Genomic DNA, 23,661 nt, shown 5'->3' on the forward strand with positions numbered 1-23,661 from the left:
TAAAAGACAAGTAAGGCATTGGTACATGCACTTTCAATAAGCCTGGACCGAGTATTTTAAAATATATATTTTTGTATTACGTTTTTCTGTTTCCGAACAATAAATCAAATAATTTTACATATAGCACACTCACTTATTCGAGGCGTACAAACAAAAAGAACAGAACAACAGTCATTATTCTTAATAAAAAAAAGAAAACATAAATTCAAAGAGAATTTGTTTTCAGACAATCTCCTTCCATCTCATAATAGGATCCCCAATGCATTTTCCAAGCATTCTACCTTTTTTCCCTTTCCCATCATAAATCCCTTTTTCCAAATTATACACAGAGAGCAATCTAGCCAACCATTGATGGAAGGTTGGGGTTACCTTATCCAGCCAAGCTGTTGCCACACAGATTCTTTAAACTGACATGGCCATAAATAAGAAATAATGCAAGCTACATTGCTCATCGCCCCCGCCTACCCCAAGAATGATCCATGCTGGGTAAGGGTAACATTAATTCCTAGAGTTTGACACAGAAAGGATTCAATGGCTCTCTGCAGCGAATATAGTTGAGGACATAATGCAAAGGCATGAATAATATCCGCTTCAGTACTATTACACCGAGTACAGGTAATTCCTGTTGTCGTCCCCCACTGAGCAATCGCAATCGTAGCGGGTGTATGGTACAGGGAGTATATTGTTTTATAGTGCTGGGCCTGCAATGCTGCCGAGCAGAGTATAGTCCGCCCCAACTCAAGAGAGTCCTGAAAACAATTCTGGTCCACCTGAAGCGTATCTGCCCATTTCCTTCCATGTTTTTTCAGGTCATCACTTTTTAAGACAGACAGCTTCCTCCTAATGGAGCACTCTGCCCCACCCTCGATTACATCCAATATCCTATTTTTCCCAAACCCCGCAGAGCCTCCCTTTTTATTTATTAGATAGCTCCGGACTTGTAAGAACTTAAAAAAATTATTACTAGCCACACCATACCTCTCCTAAATATCAGTAAACTGAAGGATTCCGTTAGACTTCATTAAATCGCCCACTTTCCGAATTCCCTGTGGCCCCCAATCAGTCATAACAGAATATGCAAATATTTCTGCCGGGAGAGAAGAATTCCTATTGATTCGAGTATAGGCATTAAATCTGACCAACCCCAGTTTTTAACAGAATGCCGCCCAGATTTTATAAGCTGCCATAAGTGTCTTAAATCTAGTTCTTTTAAAATAACTGGGGTCAGTATATTTCAAAAAACAGTTTTCTGCATTCTCGCCAATAAGTATTGCGTATATATTTGTCAAGCCTATCCAAACCTGTGGATCTGAGGTATCTCCCCCCCCATCAGCCCACACATGTACTGGAAGGCTGCTGCCCAATAATACAACTTAAAATCGGGGACCACCCATCCTCCCCTGTCCCTAGGGAGAGTTATAAAAACGAAGGGCTTTCCTGGTCTTCCCTTGTGCCCAAATAAATCTATTAATTAGGTGCTCAATTGCAACAAACCCTTTGCCTTCAAAAGTCAGTGGGATTGTCCTAAATAAATAAAGAAATTTAGGCAAAATTATCATTTTCACAACATTAGCGCGCTTTACCAAAGAGAGATGAAGGTTGTGGATCCTATCAAGATCTTTCTTACTTTTAGCCATTATAGGTTCAATATTTTGATCCACAATCTTATCCAGATCTGCTGAGATACAAATCCCCAAGTACACAGCAGATTTAACTACCCGTACATCAACGCATACTACCTGGCTATTCTTAATAATCTGTGTCTTGGGACCATTTAACGCATAGCCTGAGATCTGACCAAATATCGCAGCCTCCCTTTCTACTTCCGGGATAGCACTAACAGGAGAAGGAGTCACTATCGCAACATTGTCTGAATAGACCAGAGTTTTAAAAAATTGGCCCTGAGCCCTAATCGGTAGGATCTGATCATTTGCTCCAGCTTGCGGATCAACGGGTCCATATATACCGCAAATAACAAAGGTGAACATGGGCACCCTTGTCGAGTACCCCGTTTGATCTGCACTGCTGAGGTATACCCTCCGTTGATTCTAAGCCGAGCTGTAGGGGATTGATAAAGTGCCTGAATTGCCCTTATGAACCCTTCCCCAATACCAATACCAGCCAAGTTAAAGCTGTCCAGAGAAAATCCCAGGAGACCCGATCGAATGCTTTTTCTGCATCCAAAAACATAACCGCCATGGGGTCTCCTGAGACTTCCTTGGCATTAAATAGGGTAATTACCTTGCGGACGTGTTGTGCGGTACCCCTCCCTGGAATAAAACCATGTTGGGTAGGACTAACCAATTGCACTATAATCTTACACAACCTAAGAGCCATTGCCTTAGAGAAGATCTTGGCATCCAAGTTCATAAGGGTAATAAGTCTATATGACCCCGGTTCCAAAGGTGATTTACCTTTTTTAGGGATCACAATGATGTCAGCGCCTGCCCAAGAATCCGGCACAGTGTTTCCTAACTGGGCCTGTAAGATTGTATCAACCAGATCAAGGCGTATCACAGTTTGAAATGTTTTATAAAATTTGATGGGGATCTGGTCAGGCACCGCAGCTTTACCTGAAGGGAGACTGTTAAGTGCTGCAGTAATTTCCTTGAGATTGAGAGGTACATCAAGCGCCTCCCTGGCTCCTTCAGAGAAACATCCTCGAGATACCATTGGATATCTAGGGGGTCCCCTGGCTGATCCTTGCTATAATGTTTAGCATAAAACTGTCTAAATACCTCCCTAACCCCCTCTGCATCAACAACTATACCTCCTTTACCATCTGATATTTCTTTGATTTCTCCCGAAGCCGATCTCTGTCTTGTGCGAACCGCGAGGGTATGTCCCACTCGCTCGCTCAGTTCATGGCATTGCTCCCTTATTGTTAAGTAGGTCGCAGCTGCCTTAATAGCAAAGCCCTCATTCACCTCTGCTTTAGTACACACGATTTTTAAAAGTGCCGAATCCGGTGAGGAGCCAGACCGAGTTGCCAAAGTCAGCTCTTCCTCTGCCTCTGAGACTGCTTTAACCAACTTATTAGCTCTAATCTCCTCTTGTTTTTGTCTATGCAGACTATAACTTAATGTCTCGCTACGAATGCCAGCCTTAAAAGCATCACAGATTACTCCTGAGGAAGTACTACCACGATCATTCTTCCAGAAAGTTGGTATCCAGTTGTCATATGTTTAAGGTACCCATCGTCCATGAGCAGCCTTCTTTCAAAAGTCCATGTTCGCACCCGCCTATCCCCACCTGCCAGTTTCAATGTTAAAACAAGTGGATTATGATCAAAGACCATTAGAAGAAACGTCTCTATCTGACTTTTTGACAATAGAGAGTTTGATATGAAGAAATAATCCAATCTGACACAGACCTTATGTGGAGCGGAATAATAGGTAATTCCATCGTCTAGCAGATTCAGCCGTACCCATGCATCAATTAAGGAGTTATGACGTGCCAGATTAAGTATCGTTCGACATGTTTTTTTCTTACAGCCTCCATAACACTGCCCATACTCCATACCCAGAACCCCTACTCCATTTATGTTAAAATCACTGCTCAAAATGACCGGCTCAGGCCAGGAAGCCAGTTCTGAGTCTAAAAATTCAACAACATCCGGATCATCCTCAGTTGATCCATATACCGACCTTATAGTAACTACTTGATCATTTCTTATACATTCCTCCAACACCCATCTTCCCCATTCATCTCCCTTCTTTCTTTTAACCTTAACATCCCTTCTTTTTGACAAAATAGCCAACCGTCTGGTCTAGGTCCCCTGTTTCGAATGTGCAAGTAGATTAAAATCCATCTGTTCGATTAAATAACCCTTGTCCCTTCTACGTGTGTCTCTTGGAGACAAACAAAATCCAGCCGCATTAATCTCAGGGCAGCCGCAACGCGCTGTTTTTTCATGTGGTCATTCAACCAGGACACATTGAGAGAAGCAATTCTTATACTCATTAGAATACATTGTATACCTGTCCCATCAAGATAGCCAATATGTCACTACGTAATTTCCTCATCTCCTGTGAAAAATGTTTCATTCTTTTGCTGATATACCTCATATGACTGCTCAACCATCTCAGACTTGGTGTGCTATACCGTGTAAACCCCCATCCCACCCCCACATCCAGTCCCCCGTTAAAACTACCCCCAGTCCCCCCACCCCCATACAGGCAAATAGGTCACTCATGACCTATGTGTGACAGCTTAGACTGCAGCAGTCGCAACCCCCGCTCCCCCTAAAACTTCCACGCTTTGTGCCCCTTAATACCAACAATTCCTAGGGAAAATCCCCTCTATCTGGAACCGATCTCCCGCCAAAAAAACAGAAAACCAAACAAACCCCCCATCCTCTCTTCTGCTCCTTTAATTCTGCAAGATACTGTTGGGCCTTGATCTCGGAAAAAAACATTCTAACATGCCTTTTAACAATGATCTTAAGCCTTGCCAGATACAATAGATATGCCTCATGTCCTAAGTTCTGGAGGGGTGTAATCAACTGTCTAAGCCTCGACCTTCTTTCTACATTGGCATGGCAGAAATCCGGACGGGCAAAAAAGGTGACCCAATCAAACGTACGTCTAGCCTCTGGTTTTGCCTTCTCCATAATCTCCTGTCTTAGAAGAAAATTGCCGACATAGACAAGGATTGCCTGAGGTCTTACAACCTGAGATGCCCCATAGAATTTTTGGGGAGCCAGTGGGAAGCGGTGTGCTCTCTGAACTTCACTCTCCCACCCCCAGGTTGTCAATTCGGGAAAAGCCCCCTTATACAAATTGATAACGAATGACCTGACATCCTGTCCTTCGACCCCTTCCGCAACCCCCAAGAGCCTTATATTATTTCATCTCGGACGCTCTCAAAATCCTCCAACTTCCATTGGACATCCTCTGCCATCTTCTTTTGTGCCTCCTTGAATGATTGCCATCTACTGACATCGTCTTCAAGCCTCCCCGTTCTTTCCTCAACATGAGCGACCCTATCTGCCAACTCATCATACAATTTATTAATCTTTCTCATGGAGCTCTGGATTTTCTTTGCTGCTTGCTTGGCTCTCTGATCTGGCTTCACCCTGCATTTGCTTCTGGGTAGTGTACAAAAGATCAAGTGATGTGGCTTGAGGCCGGCTACTTAGATTGTCCTGGACCAGCTTTGAGTCACCTACCATACCCTCCTGGTAAAGATATGAGGTCGCAGAGTAGTCCCAACGAAGTTTCCTGTTAGCCCCAGCGTCTAAAGGACTGAAAGGGGGTTTTGATTTTGACTTTGACCTTTTCTGCTGAAAGCCCCTATGAGTCGCCGGTGCCTTCTGAACTGACAAACGTACTGCAGAGTCCGAGTCAGAGCTGCTAACCAAGCTTCCCTCGCTTGATAACAGGGAGTCCGTATCATCAGTGAGAGAAAAAAGCATTCTCCATCCGGGGTACCAGGAATCCCCCTGTCTTGTATTAACACGTGAGCCTGTCCCGCGGCCCCCTCCTTTCCAAACACAGCAGAAACCACAGGGGGGACTTTTCCAAGTCTAGTCAGTTCATTACTCAACAAACTCTCTGCACCCCCAGCTGCCCCTCCAGTGGCGCCAGCAACTTGCTCGAGTTTAGCACCACAACCGTCAGTCACTCCGCTTTCAACCAAGATCAGGAGACTTGCCTTTTTCCATGCTCTGTATGTCCTGAACATCGGCTATGGGCCCTGCAAAGACAGCACTCGAACTGCCTTTCTTCTCCCCGGGAATTGCCTGCAGCTCTGCTTCCGCTTGTTGCCCAGCAACCTCACTTCCAGCGTCCTCCGACAGTGCAGCTCCAGAGTCGATCGCTGCTGCCTCCGCTGCCTTCGCGGAAAAGGATTCCTGCAAGGTAGGTTGCCGTAGTACAAGTTCTTTGGGGTCCTTAGATTTACCCCATGTACGCCACCCTTTACTGATGCCGACTTACCGATAACTCCATCAAAATCTTTCCCGCCGCTGATCACCGCGGGCCCACCACTGCCATTGCCTCGCGGGTCGACTAGCTTTTTTGTAATGCCTCTCCGCAGCTGTGTTGAGCTGCGCTGGTTAGAGGTCAAAGCTGCTGGATCTTTCAGTGACTCCTTGCCATTAGTATTCACCTGCTTCTCCTTCTGAACATCAGTGTCTTTTGGCTGATTGGGCCCCCTTAGGTGCCATGCTGTCCTTGCCTCTAAGCCGCCGCCACCGCTGGGGAAGCCAGTCAGGCCAGCACTCCAAAGTTGCCGTAATCCACAGCACCCACCGGAGCGAAGAAAAATCACGAATCCATGCCGCTATCTGGTAATTTGCTAGGTAAGGGATCTCCAGCATTCCAGCACTCCTCATAGCATAATCGAGGCTTGGGAGGAGGGAGGGAGAACTGCGACTTCTTGCTGCAATCAGTCAGCGGCCATCTTGCCCTCAGAAACATACCAAGTTCTGGACAGAGTATGATAACTAGTTTAAAAGCATTGGTAAATGCATTAGGCGTCGCCTATGGGATTAATAATAACCTGGTTTTTCTTTTAAGTTGTAGCTTGCTGAGTAGTTGTACAATATATGTTACATAAAGTCTGTTAAAGTGTTATGACTTGTTTATGTACAAAAGGCACTATATTGTACTGTTACTAGTGGTATAGTGCGGGTAAGTAATAGCAACATTTTAAAAAATGAAATGAAAGAGGTAAATAATATAATTAATTTGATTTGAAATGTTATTTATAGAGCGCAGCGAATGCCGAGTCATCTTGGCGCTAATTGTGATACATAGATGACTGGAACAACCTGACTCACGATGTTTAGGTTTTCGCAAACAGCCAGGTTTTTAAGTCTTTCCTAAAGCTCATCCTCATGAATTGATGTAATAGCAATATTATGTGTTTAGAGGAGTTCTGACAACTTTTTGCACTGGTGCCACTGATGTAGCTTAGATTTCACCTAGATTATGCATTGCTCTGATTTAAGTTTCAGACAAATTGCATTTTAAAATGGCACGCAGAATTTTGGTGCAAGTGAAAACACATGACACATGAATGAGGCCTGGTCAAGATGCTTTCAGTCTAAACCGCTTTCATGAAAAAAAACATGCTCAATAAATTAAACAGCCATGTTTAAATGTGAATAATTGGGGTTTAATCTCACTATAGAATGTACATTAATTTCGAAAATGTGTTTTGCACTTTCTGAATTAACATGTGTTTTTGTAGTGTAGAAAAAATTGTGATTTCAGTTTACTTCAGAAGGTTTACTGTGGTCTCTTTAGCCTTGAAGATAAGAATGGAATGTGTGTTCTCTCCTCCCAGCTCCTTTTCCTTGTAGTCTTCTCCCTCTGTTCCCATCTCAAGAGACCTTGGCTTTGTTGCATATTTAGACAATGCATATTCGGTTCATAACTTATCTTTCTTATAATATGTATTAATTAATCAACCATGCACCAACACTACACGTGGGGCAAACGCAATTTGCATGAAAAGCTATCTAAAACATTAGAGCATGTTTCTATGAGCATGTATTAATTGTTTGCGCTTTGAAAATGTGCACGGGTGCATGTTTATGCTATGTTGTACATTGCACATTTTGCATGTTGTGCACTAATAATAGAAAAGCTTCTTTAAATTAATATCTTTCGCTAGGTAATAATTATTACATGGTATTAGAATGGTGGGAGGTGAACATAATGGGCTTTACTTCATAAATTAATATTCCTTTATGTTTGTTTTACTTTAGTATACATTTGGGCCCACAATAAAAATGGCTGCCTAAGAATCCAGCATGGCTGAGAATTATTAGCAGTGTGCTGAATGAGAGACGCATGCGCAGAAGAATGTACCAGCTGCATGAACTGCCAAGTGCATCAAGTGAAGACACATAGGTCAAGGCCACAATGATCTGTACACTCCTGTCACCGTGCCAACGTACCAGTGTTCATGGGGCGGTGTCATCCTTGTGTGCGATGTGAAAGAGAGACACGAAAGGATTGATTCATTTTGTTGCTTAAGATGTTGCAAGAGATGTTCTTATTGATACATGTTATGTATATTGTTCTTAGCATTAAGCCCCTATTGTCAGAACCGGTATGGGTTGGACTTGCGATGAGAACAGGATGCTAAGATCCCTATGTCACCTGTGCCAACCAATCAAGGTGCAAGTTTCTACTGAAACTGCAATATTGTTAGTATATTCAGCCAAGATTTAGGGTATAAATAATGACCCCTTAGGGGGCGTGTCACAAGCAGATCTGACCAGACATCATTTGGGTTAGGTACGTGAACGTCGCGGTGCAGACTGGTTGGAGATAGCGTCCGAGGAGACACAGAGGGAGGAGGGGGCTTTGTTCACATATTGATACTGGGCGTCATCCATCTGTATCTGCAGTGTGACAGAGGGCCATGGGAACAGTGTTTGTGGATGAAAATAGCAACATAAATAGGTAAACCTAACTGACAGTTCAATAGGATCCCAACGTTTAGTTATTATAGTGCTTCATGTTGTGTCATTCTGAAGCATTGTAAACAACGAACGTTCTGATAAATCAGGACACATGGTTAACCCAATTACTGGAGTCATAGTTGCATTTGTGACCTTAGAAGAGGGACATATATGCCTCCCATGATATACATCACTCTGAGATGGCTTGTTTGTCAGTATAGAATGTTCTTTACTGAGGGATGACACCTAAGTGGTATAAAACAACCCCTGTCACCCTGCATTATAGGTATTCTTTATGAAAGTACGAAACAGTGTTACCCCATCACAGAAACATTAAGGAGCATCTAGTAGGTGTTCTCATTGCCTTTCATGACCTTCAGTAGCGTCACCACCATTCTCAGAGAAGAATACTCAACATTTTGGTGTATGATGAAGTTATTGGAGGGCCTGGAAATAGTACTTAAATAGCAGGTGGTGTAAAACTCTAGCTATTCTTTTTCTTTACCATAGCAATTCTGCCTCTGTAGAGGAGGAGCAAGATGGCGGACTGACGCCGTCTCAGAGAGTCGATCACGGAGGAGCTCTGGAGGCTTAAGCTACAATGGAAGGACTATAGTAGAGGAAAGCAGAATTCAGAATAAGGAAGGCTGGCCACACTGCCAGTCTATCACTGATACTTTTTCGTCTCTGTACTCTCAGTGGTGAAACGGTAAGAACTGCAATATCGCGGGTGAAGTTGTTTACCGGACGGATTCACGGACGCATCCACTGGCGGACTTGCTGTTAGATTCAGCCACTCCTGCTGTTGGGCTTGCTGCTGGGCATGTGGAATTGGATGCAGGCAATAGTGAGGATTGGCCCCAGGCGCTTGCCATATACCAGGGTTGCCGAGTGTTTGGCCGCCCACCGATACATACAGAATCTGCAAGGAAGCTGGCGAGGTGGTTTTAGCGGCTGCTCGGAGGTGAAGCTGTATCTGGTGGCGTGACGAAATATGGCCCCATGGAAAGCTACAGTCAGGAGCACCAGAGCTACTAATCGAGCGCCAGTGAGTATGGCAGTGACTCGGGTGGCAATATAGATATGGGAGACATGGAGATACAGAGGGTAGACTCCTCCAATTTAAGTACTGGGCAGGGAAAGTTGGGGAAACTTGTGCTGCAATTTCTACAGTCGAGGAAGTCTACGGAACTGTTTTCTTCCGGTATGGTGGCGAAAGCAGATACATTTATTAATTGTAACACACTAGCGGATATTGTGAGCCAGGCTATCAGTGAGCAACAAAGTAAAGCGGCGCCCATCTCTCCAGGACAAAATGTTCCAAATAACTAGCAGGTATCTCTTCAGGCCAAGGAAGGCTAAGGCAGCGTGATGATTTCTGATTTGAATCTGAGTTAAAAAAAGATGGGGAGAGGAACCCTCTGGTGATGGGGTGCGAGAGCCTCGCTGTTAGCCCTGGTGAATCAGAAATCACTCTGGATTTGTCTGGAATGTCCAGGGAGGTCAAGGCTCTTAAAGTTGGAGAGAGAGAGGCGTACATCTGTTTAATTCCTGATGAGACTGCTAATCTTTGGACCCCTATAAGCCCCATTACTCTAGCAACCACGCCTAATGATTTGATACTGGGCAATCTTAGTACCTCGTCCTCGGTTTCTGTCACTGATCAGATACAAAAACAGAGCCAAACCCCCTCAGCTTCGCAACATGTGTCTGCGGTCGGACAGCAGAAGCAAATACCAGGCTTAGCAGCATTTAAAAACAAAAAACAAAATTCAAAAGCTGTGAAGAAATTGAAAAAACATTCGGGTGGAGATCAGAAATCAGGGATGAGAGGGCCAAACAGCGGAAAAAAGGAACCTCAGCTGATAGTTCTATATGGCGATGGGTTCAAGCAAAGGGGGGAGGGGGGGTCAAAAATATAATATCAAGGCTATCAGAGACTGGTATGACCGATGAAAGTGGCGGGGCAATGGAGCTAGTGGCTGAAGGTATGGATTATTTAGAATCTGGTCCTGGGCCAGTCTCAATGGTCTCGCTGGAGGAAACAAGCTTGCAGCAACTATCCGGGGATCTGGAAAGTAAGGAAGAACAGAGAAATGAAACCAAGATGCTTTCACTGATTCTTCAGAATCTTAAAGACCAAAGGGAAGAAACCAGAGAACTCTTTGCCCAAGTACGATCAGACACCCAGGGTATCCAGCAGTCTCTAAAGAAGTCACTACTAAAGTAGGGACACGGACGGCTGAGATAGCTGAACTTCAACAGAGAGTGGCAGATACGGAAGAAATAACTTTGAAAACGTCAGGCATAACTGAGAAGCAAGATCATCTGTTAGCCACAGTGCAACTCAAGCTAGAGGATCTAAAGAATCGCCAGAGGAGGCAAAATTGGAAGATGTTTGGCATTCCAGAAGGACAAGAGGGTTCAGACCCCAGAACTTTCATAGTACAAATATTGCAGAAATCTTTTCCGGACCTCAAGGATTGGGACTGGGATTGCCAGATTCAATGTAAATGTAAATGTACAGGAATTTATATAGCGCAAATCACCAACCGGTTTCTAAGCGCTTGCTTAGGGAACCCGTCCTGGTATTCCCCTGTGAGATAACCCCGGCAGGGTATCCGCAAGGTGAAAGCCAGGCATCCCGCCACGAGGGGCCGTTGTGGAGATTAAGCAAGCTATTGCCCAGAGTCGCAGAGTGTGAACCTGTGAATCGAGTAGGCACCGGAGCGAGAATTGTCGAGTCCATGGACATTTTAGGACTCAAGACCCCGCCGAGCCGGGAATTTAACCCTGGTCCCGGGCTGACCTCTGCTTCCAGGTCTGCCTCCTCTAACCAGTGAGCCACACTTCTCCACTGAGCTCATAGGGCTCATAGGTTGCCAATGGTTCAAAAGAGGCAGGACAATCGATATCCTAGACCTTTTTGATGTATTTTGGCAATTTCCTACTTCGGCAGGGAGTCTACTTAAAGGCTGATCCTAGATCGCCTATGTCCATTGATGGTTACTCAATTTTCTTCCACTTCAGAATCCTAAAGCCCAAAGAGAAGAAACCAGAGAACTATTTGCCCAAGTACGATCAGACACTCAGGGTATCCAGCAGGCTCAAAAAGAAGTCACTACAAAAGTAGGGACACTGACGGCTGAGTTGGCTGAACTTCAACAGAGAGTGGCAGATACGGAAGAAATAACTTTGAAAACGTCAGGCATAACTGAGAGGCAAGACCATCTGTTGGCCACGGTGCAACTCAAGCTGGAGGATCTAGAGAATCGCCAGAGGAGGCAAAATTTGAAGATGTTTGGCATTCCAGAAGGACATGAGGGTTCAGACCCCAGAACTGTCATAGTACAAATATTGCCAATGGTTCAAAAGAGGCAGGACAATCGATATCCCAGATCTTTTTTGATTTATTTTGGCAATTTCCTACTATGTCAGGCAGTCTACTTAAGGGCTGGTCCTAGATAGCCTATGTCCATTGATGGTTACTCAATTTTCTTCCGCTCTGATTACTGTAAGGTTACAATGGACAGAAGATGGCAGCCCAGGCAATTGATTGACCCAATGAAAGCCACTGGAGTGCAAGCACACTCCCAAGAGCCAGCCCGACCTAAAGTAATCCATGGGGGTCAATCTTATATATTTCTCTCAGGGACAGAGGCAATAAAGGTGCTCTGTGGATGGCAGAAATGTCGTAATTTGACGATGGCCGAGTTAGCGCTTAGCTGTGCTACACGTTTTCCCGCTTAACTTGACTATACTCGGAAACGCCATTTTGTGTGTTACGGCGGCCATCTTAGATCATAAGCGGCCTCGTGGCCAGCGTGCCCTTTAGTCCGTTGTCCGTGCCACTGACCACTCGAGTTTGCCCAGCAACAGGCTATTTTTAGTACTGGTCAAGCCCGTACATGCGCAGTCCCCACTGACCAGTCATCCCTCAGGAATGTGCCGCCAAACTGACCAGCGGAGTTGTAACCCCTCCAATGAGCTGGCTGTGTTCCAAAAATGACCATATATGTACATAACGCTTTGTAACTTTGTACCGCCTATTGTTTTATTACCTGCAAATTGTATAAAAGAGCGAGTCACACCGATGTTCGGTGTGATACTTCTTGCATTACCGAAGGGTGCTGTAGGAATGTACCACCACCCCATGGGGTCTTAATAAACTTGTTCTTTGAATTTTTCAGTTTCCGTGCTAACAGTTCTTTCGATGTAAGTGGGTTATGTTCGGAGCATGTAGGCCTTGGGAACCCGATACTACAAATTGGCGACCACGAAGGGACTCATCGGCGACTCGGATGCCCGAAGGAGAGGTCGTGACGAAGGTTTGGACACTCGCCATGGACGCGCGCTGCCACTGAGTGACCCGAGTCTTGGCACCTACGGTGTTTCTTCCTTTCCTTCCGATCTGACCTTCCAGGTGGCGCCGGTCTCCGACTGAGTTTTCGATCGTCTGTGTTGCTGGATAAAGTGCCGTTTGGCTGATTCGATTAAAAGACCTTGGCAGTTGGAATCTGGACCTTTGAGGCTTTGGGTAAGATTTGTGATCGGTAAGGTAGTCTGCGGACGCTTACTGAAGTTCTATGATTTGTGATCGGTAAGGTAGTCCTCGGACGCTTACCGAAGTTCTATGACCTATGACTTTGATTTGAGTTAGCTAACATTTGTGAATTTGTGAACTTTGAATATATATGTGTAGTGCACTTCACATAGGCAGGCATGTAGAGATGTTTCTCTAATTTTGTTTTTTTCCCTTTGAGCGGCACGTTTGTGTGAAGTACTGTAAGTGCCATTTTATACGGTGTCGCGTTTTCGTGACACTTTTTGAACATGCCTGTTTTAAGCACACTCCGAGGGATGTGCTGTCTTGGAAATGGTACCACAATTAGGTTAGCGGAAGCACAGCCGGCTCCCCCAGAAGGAACACCAAATCGGGACATGTATATCAAATTTGGCCTTCCCCCTATAATGTACAGTAAATTATGGAATAAGTAAGCTAAATCGGATCCTGAATTGCAATGGCCTCTACATGGGTCGTTCGATGTGCGTAAAGTACAGTTTGTGGAGCAATGTTTGTTTCAACGAAGGTCTAGACAAAACATGTTTGATTGTGTACGAATGTGGGAGAAAGCGGTGCGTGAGCGAATGAAACGTGAAGTTGCCTTGGCGGACAAAGAGCAGCGCAAGGCTGCTCGAGATAAGGCTTTACAGCTTGAGGAACAGGAGGCTCAGGAAAAGAAAGAGAGGGAGGAACGGGAACGCAAATTGCAAACGACTGGTCAATTCCCTATTCGACGACCGCTTTATCCTGTCCTTAATAATGAAATTGATGATTTTTCATTGCTAGATCGATCACCGCCTCCGTACGTTTCGCCTACGGCTCCAACTGCAGACTCGGACGACGAAGGACAGGATAAGCCGGGAAAGAAGGGTGTATCTGGTGTCAGGTTTTCTGCGGAGAGATCCGCACATTTACGTAGTTGGGCTCGTAGAGTGAATACGAATTTTGTTTCTCAGTCTGAACTTGTTACTGAAAGGGGTAAGTGGACAGAACAAGAATTACTGTATTTTTTGGCTACTTTGGCAAATGAAGCTGTTACCGCATATCGTCAATTTTCAGATACGCTAGAACCTAAGGCTGTGTCAGTTCATCGTGAGAATCTGGATAAAGGTTTATTTGATTTTGCAGATGTCGATGCCTTTTACAAGCAACTGATCCAGCTGCGAGATGAGACTGCCAGATTGCGGGAGGAGCGGAAAAAGAATAAGGAGTCCGGGCCGGAGTCTAGTGGGCAATCTAAGGAGTGTTCTCTCCGGGGTTCAGATAAGAGTTCTGTGATGCACGTTATGCCTATGCGTGAAGCCGCACCTTTGTATGTTCCACCAAAAGGGGAAGGTACAGATGATGATAAAATGTCAAAGGATGCGAAGGGGTACTTTATATATAACTGGGTGTATACGCCTTGGAATAGAGCGGATGTTATGGCGTTGAAAAATTCTTTACCTGACCTTCGTAAAAATCCGGCAGCGTTCTATGAAGGGGTGGAAGGGGCTATTTCGTATTGTGTGATGACTCTTGTTGACATAGATTTGTTTTTTGGGTTAATACTTCCGCCTGACATGTGGAGACAAATTCATAAAAATAATGATGAAACAATACTTAGGGAACATGGAAAGAAATAAATGCAGCTGATTTAGATAGGGAACCGGCATGTAAGCCTTGCCAGTTGATTTTAGACCTCCCGGCAGCTATTTTAATTAAATTAAAAACGCTCGTACCTTCTAAAAAGATCGATTGGACTATGTTAGCCTCGTGCAAACAAAAGCCAGACGAAACGGTTTCAGATTTCTTTACACGCTTCAAAGAGGCGTTTCATGATTACAGTGGTCAATCTTTAACAGACGATACAGGTCGGCATTTGTTTGTAGATAAGTATGTGGCTAATCTCCTGCCGGAGATTGCAAAGCGATTGAAATCGAGTGAAAGTTCCTGGGCCACGGCGACCCCTCCGTCTTTGTTGACCATGGCTCAGTATTATGAGCGGCAGGAGTTGGAGGCTAAAGAAAGTGTTGATAAAAAAGCGAAAGAATTGAAAACGAAGGTGATGTTGGCACAGGTTCGTGGAACACAGGGTAGAGGGAATGAAAGAGGTAGACGAGGTGGAGGAAATACGTCGTATGGTCGTACGGATATAGCGGAGGATCAATGTGCTTATTGTAAAGAGTTTGGGCATTGGGCTGAAGATTGTCCGGTACTTCGTGAACAACGTAGCCAGCGTGGTCGAGGAGGCGGTAGGTCGCAGGGCGGTTATACGGGGGCGAGAGGTGGTGGAGGTGATCGTGGAAGGGCTGAGGAGAGGGGCCGTGGCCAGGACGAACAAAATACTTTTGATAGACGAAACCAATATCAGATATTGGAGGGTGAGAATGTGGAGCACCAGTATTATGTGCATGCAGAGGACTGCGTAGGATGGGGTACGGAACCAATTGAAGTGCCGGTAGATCAGGAGGGTCCATATGTAACAGCGGGCATTTTGGGTTCTACTGATCAATTCCTAGTCGACACCGGAGCTACTCGTAGCGCTTTGTCAAAGAAATTGGTTCCGAGGGCTCCCCTGTCTGGCGAAATGATAACATGTGTAGGGTTCGATGGCACACCCTCCCCTAGCCCATTGTCAAAACCCCTTGCACTCTGTCTTGACAAATTTTTTAGTTTTGGTCAATTTTTGCTATCGCCATATACACCAGATAATATCCTGGGCATTGATTTGCTTAAATATTTTCGAGCAACGATACGGTGCGCTCCTGAGGGAGTGCGGGTCATCCTGAATGACAATTACCCTGACCCAAATAGGTTTTATACTATACTAGACGTTCCAGCTTTGGCCTCTCTCCCGCACACGTTATGGGCGACCTCAGACACGGATGTGGGGGAGATGCGTATTCCACCTATCCATATTACTGTTAAGGAGGGGGCATCTCTGCCACGGGTGCCACAGTATAAGATTTCGAGGGAAGGTGAAATTGCCCTGACTCATATTGTTCAAGATTTGATAACTGCAGGAGTGGTGGAAGAAGTTCCTTATAATGTCTGTAACAGCCCTATTCTTCCGATCCTTAAGAGAGATACTGACGACAAAGTCTATCGGTTTATTATTGAATTGAGAGAAATTAACAAAATTGTCATTCCCCAATACCCGGTGGTGTCCGACATTACGACCTTGCTCACACTGGTACCACCAACGGCAACGACCTTTAGTGTAATTGACTTGAAAAATGCTTTCTTTTCCATCCCTGTCCATCCCGATAGCAGATATCTGTTTGGCTTCACGTTATATAATAAATCGTATAGATTTTGTCGTGTTCCTCAAGGTTACACTGAGAGCCCGAGTATCTACAGCCAGGCTTTGAAAAGACAGCTTGATTCCTTTGAGTTACAGTCGGGGGTTGTCCTTATCCAATATGTGGATGACCTTCTGCTTGCTGCAGATTCTTATGCACAATGTGAGGAGAGTACGATTGCGCTGCTTTCTTTTCTGGCACAGAATAATCACAAGGTTTCTAAGAAAAAGCTACAATACTGTAGACCCAAGGTGACCTACCTCGGTCATCTTTTGTCTAAGGAGGGGCGTGCATTAACATCAGATCGAATTCAGGCGATTTTAGATACACCAGTCCCCCGCACACAGAGAGATGTACGCGCCTTCATAGGGTTAACGTCCTTTTGTTGGCAGTGGATCATGGGGTTTTCGCACATTATAAAACCCTTGCTAGCGTTACTGTCCAAAGCTACGCCAATGCCTCTTGAATGGACAGATGAATGTCAGAATGCTTTTGAACAATTGAGACAGGCCCTTTGCTCTGCCCCCGTATTAGGTACACCAGATTACACAAAGATTTTCACATTGTACGTACACGAGAAAGATGGGTGCGCGTTATCAGTGTTAGTGCAGACACACGGGGACAAGCAGAGGCCATGTGCGTATTTTTCTGCCATCCTTGATCCTGTAGCACGAGGGTTACCTGGGTGTTTTCGAGCAGTTGCAGCAACAGCAGTAGCTATACGGCAGAGTGAGGGAATAGTGTTATCGCACAAATTGTTGGTGTTAGTTCCCCACGCAGTAGATGCCCTGCTAAATCAAACAAAGACCCAATATCTCACAAGTGCACAGTTAACAGGATATGAGCTTACACTGTTGGCGCCACATATCACACTGAAAAGATGTGCTACCCTGAACCCTGCCACTTTATTGCCCTATCCGGTCGAGGAGGGTCAGGAAGAAAAACATCATGACTGTGTTTTCCCGACCGAGGAACAGACAAAGGGTCGTGTTGACTTAGAGGGTATGCCACTTCCAGATGTGGATGGGGAACTGTGGGTTGATGGATCGTGTTTGAGGCTGCCAGATGGCACGACTTCCGCAGCCTATGCGATCACGACACTTAAGACAGTGGTGAAAACAGCTAGAATACCACAGAAATCGGCTCAAGCAGCAGAGCTGATAGCTTTGACAAGAGCCTGCGAACTGAGTTCTGGCCTATGTGTGAACATATACACAGACAGCCGGTACGCCTTCGGAGTAGCACATGACTTCGGCCTACTCTGGAGAGAACGTGGGTTTTTGACTTCTCATGGAGTACACATTATGCACGGAGAATTGGTGCGTGATCTCCTAAATGCGTTGCTTTGTCCAAAGAAAGTAGCGATAATAAAATGTAGCGCCCATAAAAAGATCACCGATGAAGTGGGTCAGGGAAATGCCTTTGCGGACAGCATAGCGAGACAAACGGCTATGTCCCGAACTGACTCCCCCATGTACGTGACAAAATCCCAAGCTGAGCGATGGAATGATGCTAGAGCGGAGATATTAGATATTCAGAAATCAGCTACTGAATCAGAACTTGCGGCATGGGCAGCAGATGGGGTGCTAGATGATGAAGGGTGTTGGAGAAGCAAGGACATGGAGAAATGGAAATTGCCTGCAGCTTACTTGCAAGCGATGGTCCAGATGACACATGGGTTGGCGCACGTGGGGGCTCTTGCAATCACTCGACTGTTAACACGAGTTTGGGAGCATCCCGAGATTGCTAATACTGCCAAGAGAGTAGTGCAGACCTGCCTGATATGTTTGCAGCACAATCCTGCAAAGGGGACCCATACTCCGAAAGGAGGGTTCGTTCCACCTTCTGCACCATTCGAGGTACTTCAAATGGATTACATCCAGCTTGAGCGCTGCAATAACCTTAAGTATGTCTTAGTGGTGGTGTGTGCTTTTAGCAAATGGGTTGAGGCCTTCCCCACGAAAGATAATACAGCTTTGACAACAGCTAAGGTTTTGCTCAAGGAGTATTTCCCTCGATTTGGAGTTTGCAACTTTTTGTGGAGCGATAATGGGCCTCATTTTGTCTGGAAAATTGTGGAGTATGTGTTGAAAGGCTTGGGGATTCAGCAGAAGTTTCATGCTGTGTTCCAACCTCAGTCAGCAGGTCTTGTTGAGCGGTATAATGCCACGTTGAAACTAAAACTGGCTAAAATTGTGGCGTCCACGTCATTAAAATGGCCGGATGCCTTACCGCTAGCATTGCTCTCTCTCAGATCGGTCCCCCACTCTCGAACAGGCCTCACACCATATGAAGTGGTGTTTGGAAGGCCTATGAATATTTGGGGGGTGCCTAAGCCACGATTGATACATGATGTGCCTTGTATAATGATGAACGATTATTTGGCACGATTAACAAATGATTTACTTTCTATTCATCAACAGGTTCGAGAAGCGCTCCCTGACAACTCTACTGGAGAAGGCCATGATCTTCGCCCTGGTGACCACGTCATGATTAAATCGTTTGAGAGGGCGAACAGCTTGGAACCGAGGTGGAGAGGCCCCGAGCAGGTCCTCCTGGCGACTCGAACAGCTGTACGAGTGACCAATAGGAAGCGGTGGATACATTCAACACACTGCCGTCGTGTCTCTCCTGATCTGGTGAATCCTGCTGTGTTGACCGACTTCCAAGAGATTTTGGAGAAAGAAAAGAGCCCAGCTGTGACATCGGCCGAAGTTGAGGGAGCCTTCCCGGACCACACTGTTTCTGGACGAGAGCGCTATAATCTGCGGCCACGATAGGAAGATTTTTTTTTGAGTTTTCGAGACTGGTTGGTTACCGCTCTGGGGTTTGTGAAACGGAAGCCGGGAATCTCAAGGGGGGGGGATCAGTTCTGCCAAGAGTAGCGACACCCGTCTTGACCCTGGAGAAGAAAACAACGGCTACCTCGGAGCTCAGCACCGTATTTTTCTTTTTTAGGTGTAATACACACACATGTACATTTGAGAATTTGTGAACTTTCTGAACTATTTGAGACTTTGAAAAATAATTGAACTATGGCGTCTTCTGCATCACGGGACAAAAGAATACTTGGTGCCATCCTCTTTGTCTTAACGATTGTGGTAATAGCAGTGATAGCTTGGGTAGTTGAACTTGTGGTGCCTGCACGTGAACATTTGCAGCCGACTACCCCGGCTCCATCTGAACATTTTCACTTCACTTTGCCTTACCATGAAGAACGGCACCGACAGACTTATTTGAACAATAGCTTTATTCAAATCCTGCATCATACACATAACATGACAAACACGTCTAATTGCTGGGTGTGTGGGATGTTGCCCGGACACCAGAAGAAAGGGGGCACTCCACTCATTCCACTCCCGTTCTCACACAATGGATCCTGCAATGCCTGGTATACTCTCCTCTTCACTTTGAGATGGCCAACAAAAGGGGGGGTGCTTTTCCGTTTGAATAAAATTTGTTACCATGACCGGGATGGGTATCCACGAGCTGAGGGTACTCGATTCGAATGGGAGGAGTACCGCCCTGATAACGTGTCTGCCCCACGTGTTTACAGCAACCAACGTAACATTAATGTCTCTAGCTCACATGTTATTAATGTTATTGCCACTAAAGCTGATTTGTGTATACGCAATAAAGGTACAATATCGGTTGGGAAAAGCGAATGCAATACTACACTTACATTTGACAGCCCAAATGGCATATCGTTTGTAGCATCTCGAAATACGTATTTTATTTGTGGAACGAAGGGTTATCATCAGCTCCCGTTGGGATGGTTAGGCACTTGCTATGTATCTTTTGTACTGCCCCCTGTATTTATTGCCCCACCAATGTATCATAATGACTATATTCTTTATCATGATTTCGTGCTGAATCGGGTTAAACATGCTGTTGTTCTGGACGACATCGACCAGACGGACACTGCTTTACAACAGTATGTGGACTTCAATTTGGGACTGTTTTCCTTTGTTGGGGCTGCTTTGAATAGTCGAAAGATACGACGACTGACCCGTGTTGTTGAGGCTGTAGCAAATGATACTGCTATCGCATTAGGGAATATTACCGAAGAACTTCAGATTTCTAGGATTGTTACGCTCCAGAACCGAATGGTTCTAGATGTAGTTCTAGCTGACCGTGGGGGGGCATGTAGAATCATCGGAAGCAGCTGTTGTGTATATGTACCTGACAATTCACCATCTGTTTATGATGCCATTTCGAAATTGCATAAGATAGCTGCTGAAATACACCCGGATAATGGAACTTGGACTCTTTCAGGGTGGTTCTGGTCAGTGCTTACCACTTGGGGTTGGAAATTGCTAACGATTTTATGCATCATTGTGGGGATACTGTTTGGTGTATGCTTATGTATTCATGTGGCCCTGCTTTATGTTCTATGTGCTTATCGGCTTGCATACCATCAAGACGAGCTCTTGCTCATGGTAAAATGATGCTTCATAAAGAAGTAACTCAAATAATGCTAATCGATATTGAAGATGAACACCCTGATTATGTTCACTATGAGGTAGCTTCAGCTAAACGCTAAAAGGGTCGTCTGTCGTAATTTGACGATGGCCGAGTTAGCGCTTAGCTGTGCTACACGTTTTCCCGCTTAACTTGACTATACTCGGAAACGCCATTTTGTGTGTTACGGCGGCCATCTTAGATCATAAGCGGCCTCGTGGCCAGCGTGCCCTTTAGTCCATTGTCCGTGCCACTGACCACTCGAGTTTGCCCAGCAACAGGCTATTTTTAGTACTGGTCAAGCCCGTACATGCGCAGTCCCCACTGACCAGTCATCCCTCAGGAATGTGCCGCCAAACTGACCAGCGGAGTTGTAACCCCTCCAATGAGCTGGCTGTGTTCCAAAAATGACCATATATGTACATAACGCTTTGTAACTTTGTACCGCCTATTGTTTTATTACCTGCAAATTGTATAAAAGAGCGAGTCACACCGATGTTCGGTGTGATACTTCTTGCATTACCGAAGGGTGCTGTAGGAATGTACCACCACCCCATGGGGTCTTAATAAACTTGTTCTTTGAATTTTTCAGTTTCCGTGCCAACAGTTCTTTCGATGTAAGTGGGTTATCTTCGGAGCATGTAGGCCTTGGGAACCCGATACTACAGAAAGAGAGGGCGGGCTAAGATGGAGAAAAGGCAGATTTTTTCTTTCCTTGTTCCTGCAATGGAAGGATTTATTTGTGGTGTATGGTAGAAAAATGTCACTTTAATGCTTTCCTCCGTTTAATATTTTTCTTAATCATGTGTAAATAATATAGAGATTAGAAGCCTCGGGAACCTCTGTGGCTGGGACTCTTAGGGGGCTGCCAAACCAGCTGCAGCTTCAAAAAGAGGAGGATTCCTCCTTCTAGTTGGTGGGGGAGGGGGGAGGGCCAATCTCTTGTAGAGATTGGGGAAGAGGGAGGGAATGGTTAGGGGTTTAAAAAAAAGGAAGGTCAACGTTTGGGTGAAAATTAATGATAAATGTATAGTCGAGTATCATATTCAGACAGCTAAGATGGTTACTAAAAGGTGCAGTATATTTTATTTAACATAGAGTGGGTCAAATGTTTAGCATGGAACGTGGCGGGGTTAAACAGCAGGATTAAGAAGCAATTAGTGGCAGGAGGCTAAAAATGTACAACCCAAATGTGGTTATGCTAACAGAGACACATCTCTCGTATAAAGACCAGGGATGTTTAAAACAGGTTTCGAAGAGATATTATGCGCTACTCAAAGTGCCTCTATTCGTGGGGTTGCAATATTGAAGAATAAACGGTTTAGGGCAACAGTTTGCAAGACAACATCGGATAAAGGAGGTCGCTAGGCTATCTCGCAGATTATGTTTAAAGAGAAGAAGTATCCTTACAGTCGTGGATAATATAAATATGAAGCTGCTGAATTGGGAGGGTGAACGGGTGGTGATGGGTGATTTTAATTGTATCTTGGATTATGGGATTGATACTACAAGAAGAGGGGCATTTCATAGGATGGAGGACACGCAGGGCAATCTGGGAACTGGGCCGATTACAGGTTATTAGTGATGCTTGGACAACACTGCACCCAAATATACCGGTGTACACCAACTTTTCTGCCTCACATAAATTATATTCTAGAATTTATATGTCTTGGGTATCTGAACGAATTTTATGGTCATCAGAAATAGATATTTGCCCAAAAGTAATATCAGATTACAATCCTATTCTCCTTAATTTTAAGATCCATGAAGAGAGTAGGCTACCTAGGTTATTTACATTCCCTAGGTATCTTTTATCGGAAGTGGAATATTTAGCTAGGACCCGGGAACAAATCGAAAGGTTTTTTGAGGAGAATACAGGGTCAGCTTCTCCCATCCTGGTGTAGGATACATTTAAAGCAGTTATTAGGGGGCATACTCAACAGTATATCTGGCGCCAAAATAAAATCGATAGACAGGTACTCAAAGAGATGACTTCAGCAATACGTAGTGCAGAAGACTTACATACGGAGGCTGTCTTGAATGGGGCGGGCGACTCAGAACAGCTGGAGTTTGAGGTAATTAATCTTAGATTGGGGTTGAGGAAAAAACTTAAGGAGATGAGTATGAACAAATATAATAAATATTGTCAGATACAGTATGAGTATAGGGAGAAAATTGGGAAAATCTTGGCTTATAAAATAGCCGACTATAGTGCCAAAGTTCATAATAAATCCATTAGGGGACCTGCTGGTAGACTTTATAGGCATCCACAACAGATTCTAGAGCAATTTGTTAGATACTATCAAGCACTATATACATCTACGATACAGCCATGGTAGGTAGATATCCTTGACTATATTCAGGGGTGCTCCCTGCCAAGAATGGGGAAGGAGGTAGCTGAGACCTAGTGGGAGGAGATAGAGATGGCAATTAAGGCTTTACCATCGGGCTAGGCAGCGGGGGAAGATTCTGTACCCTTGGAATTCTATAAAACCTATAAGGATGATTTGAGGCTGCCATTGGCGTCAGTGGACAAGTGCCTGATTCCTGGAATATGACACAAATTGTTTGTTCCCTAAAAAAGGATAAACTGGCAGAGTAATGTGGGTCATACAGACCAATCTCGCTCATAAATACTGATGCCAAGATTTTCGCAAAAGTATTATCAAATCGGCTTGCCCCTGTGATGCCTAGCCTGGTTTCTCCTCAACAACACAGGTTTATCCAAAATAGAGACACCACTAATCATGTTAATATGGCAGTGACAGCTTTTGATGTGGCTAGACAATACCTACCCCACTTGGTATGATTCTATTAGATGCTGGGAAAGCGTTTCACCAAGTGGGGTGGGAGTTCCTCTGGGCTACAATTGATGCTTTTGGGATCAGGAGTAGTTTCAAGAAGTGGGTAAAAGCCTTATATGACAAGCCTAGCTC

The 23,661-nt window shown here is 44.9% G+C and overlaps 1 protein-coding gene across 1 annotated transcript in view; it reads right to left on the minus strand.

The window, feature by feature from the left end:
• Positions 1 to 23,661, minus strand: part of LOC147705912 (inactive serine/threonine-protein kinase TEX14-like) — a 722,788-nt gene that overhangs the window by 207,399 nt on the left and 491,728 nt on the right. The gene's annotated exons all lie outside the window — the stretch shown is intronic.

The sequence above is a fragment of the Lissotriton vulgaris genome, chromosome 7 (genome assembly GCF_964263255.1).
Source record: "Lissotriton vulgaris chromosome 7, aLisVul1.2, whole genome shotgun sequence".
NCBI classification, from domain to species: domain Eukaryota; kingdom Metazoa; phylum Chordata; class Amphibia; order Caudata; family Salamandridae; genus Lissotriton; species Lissotriton vulgaris.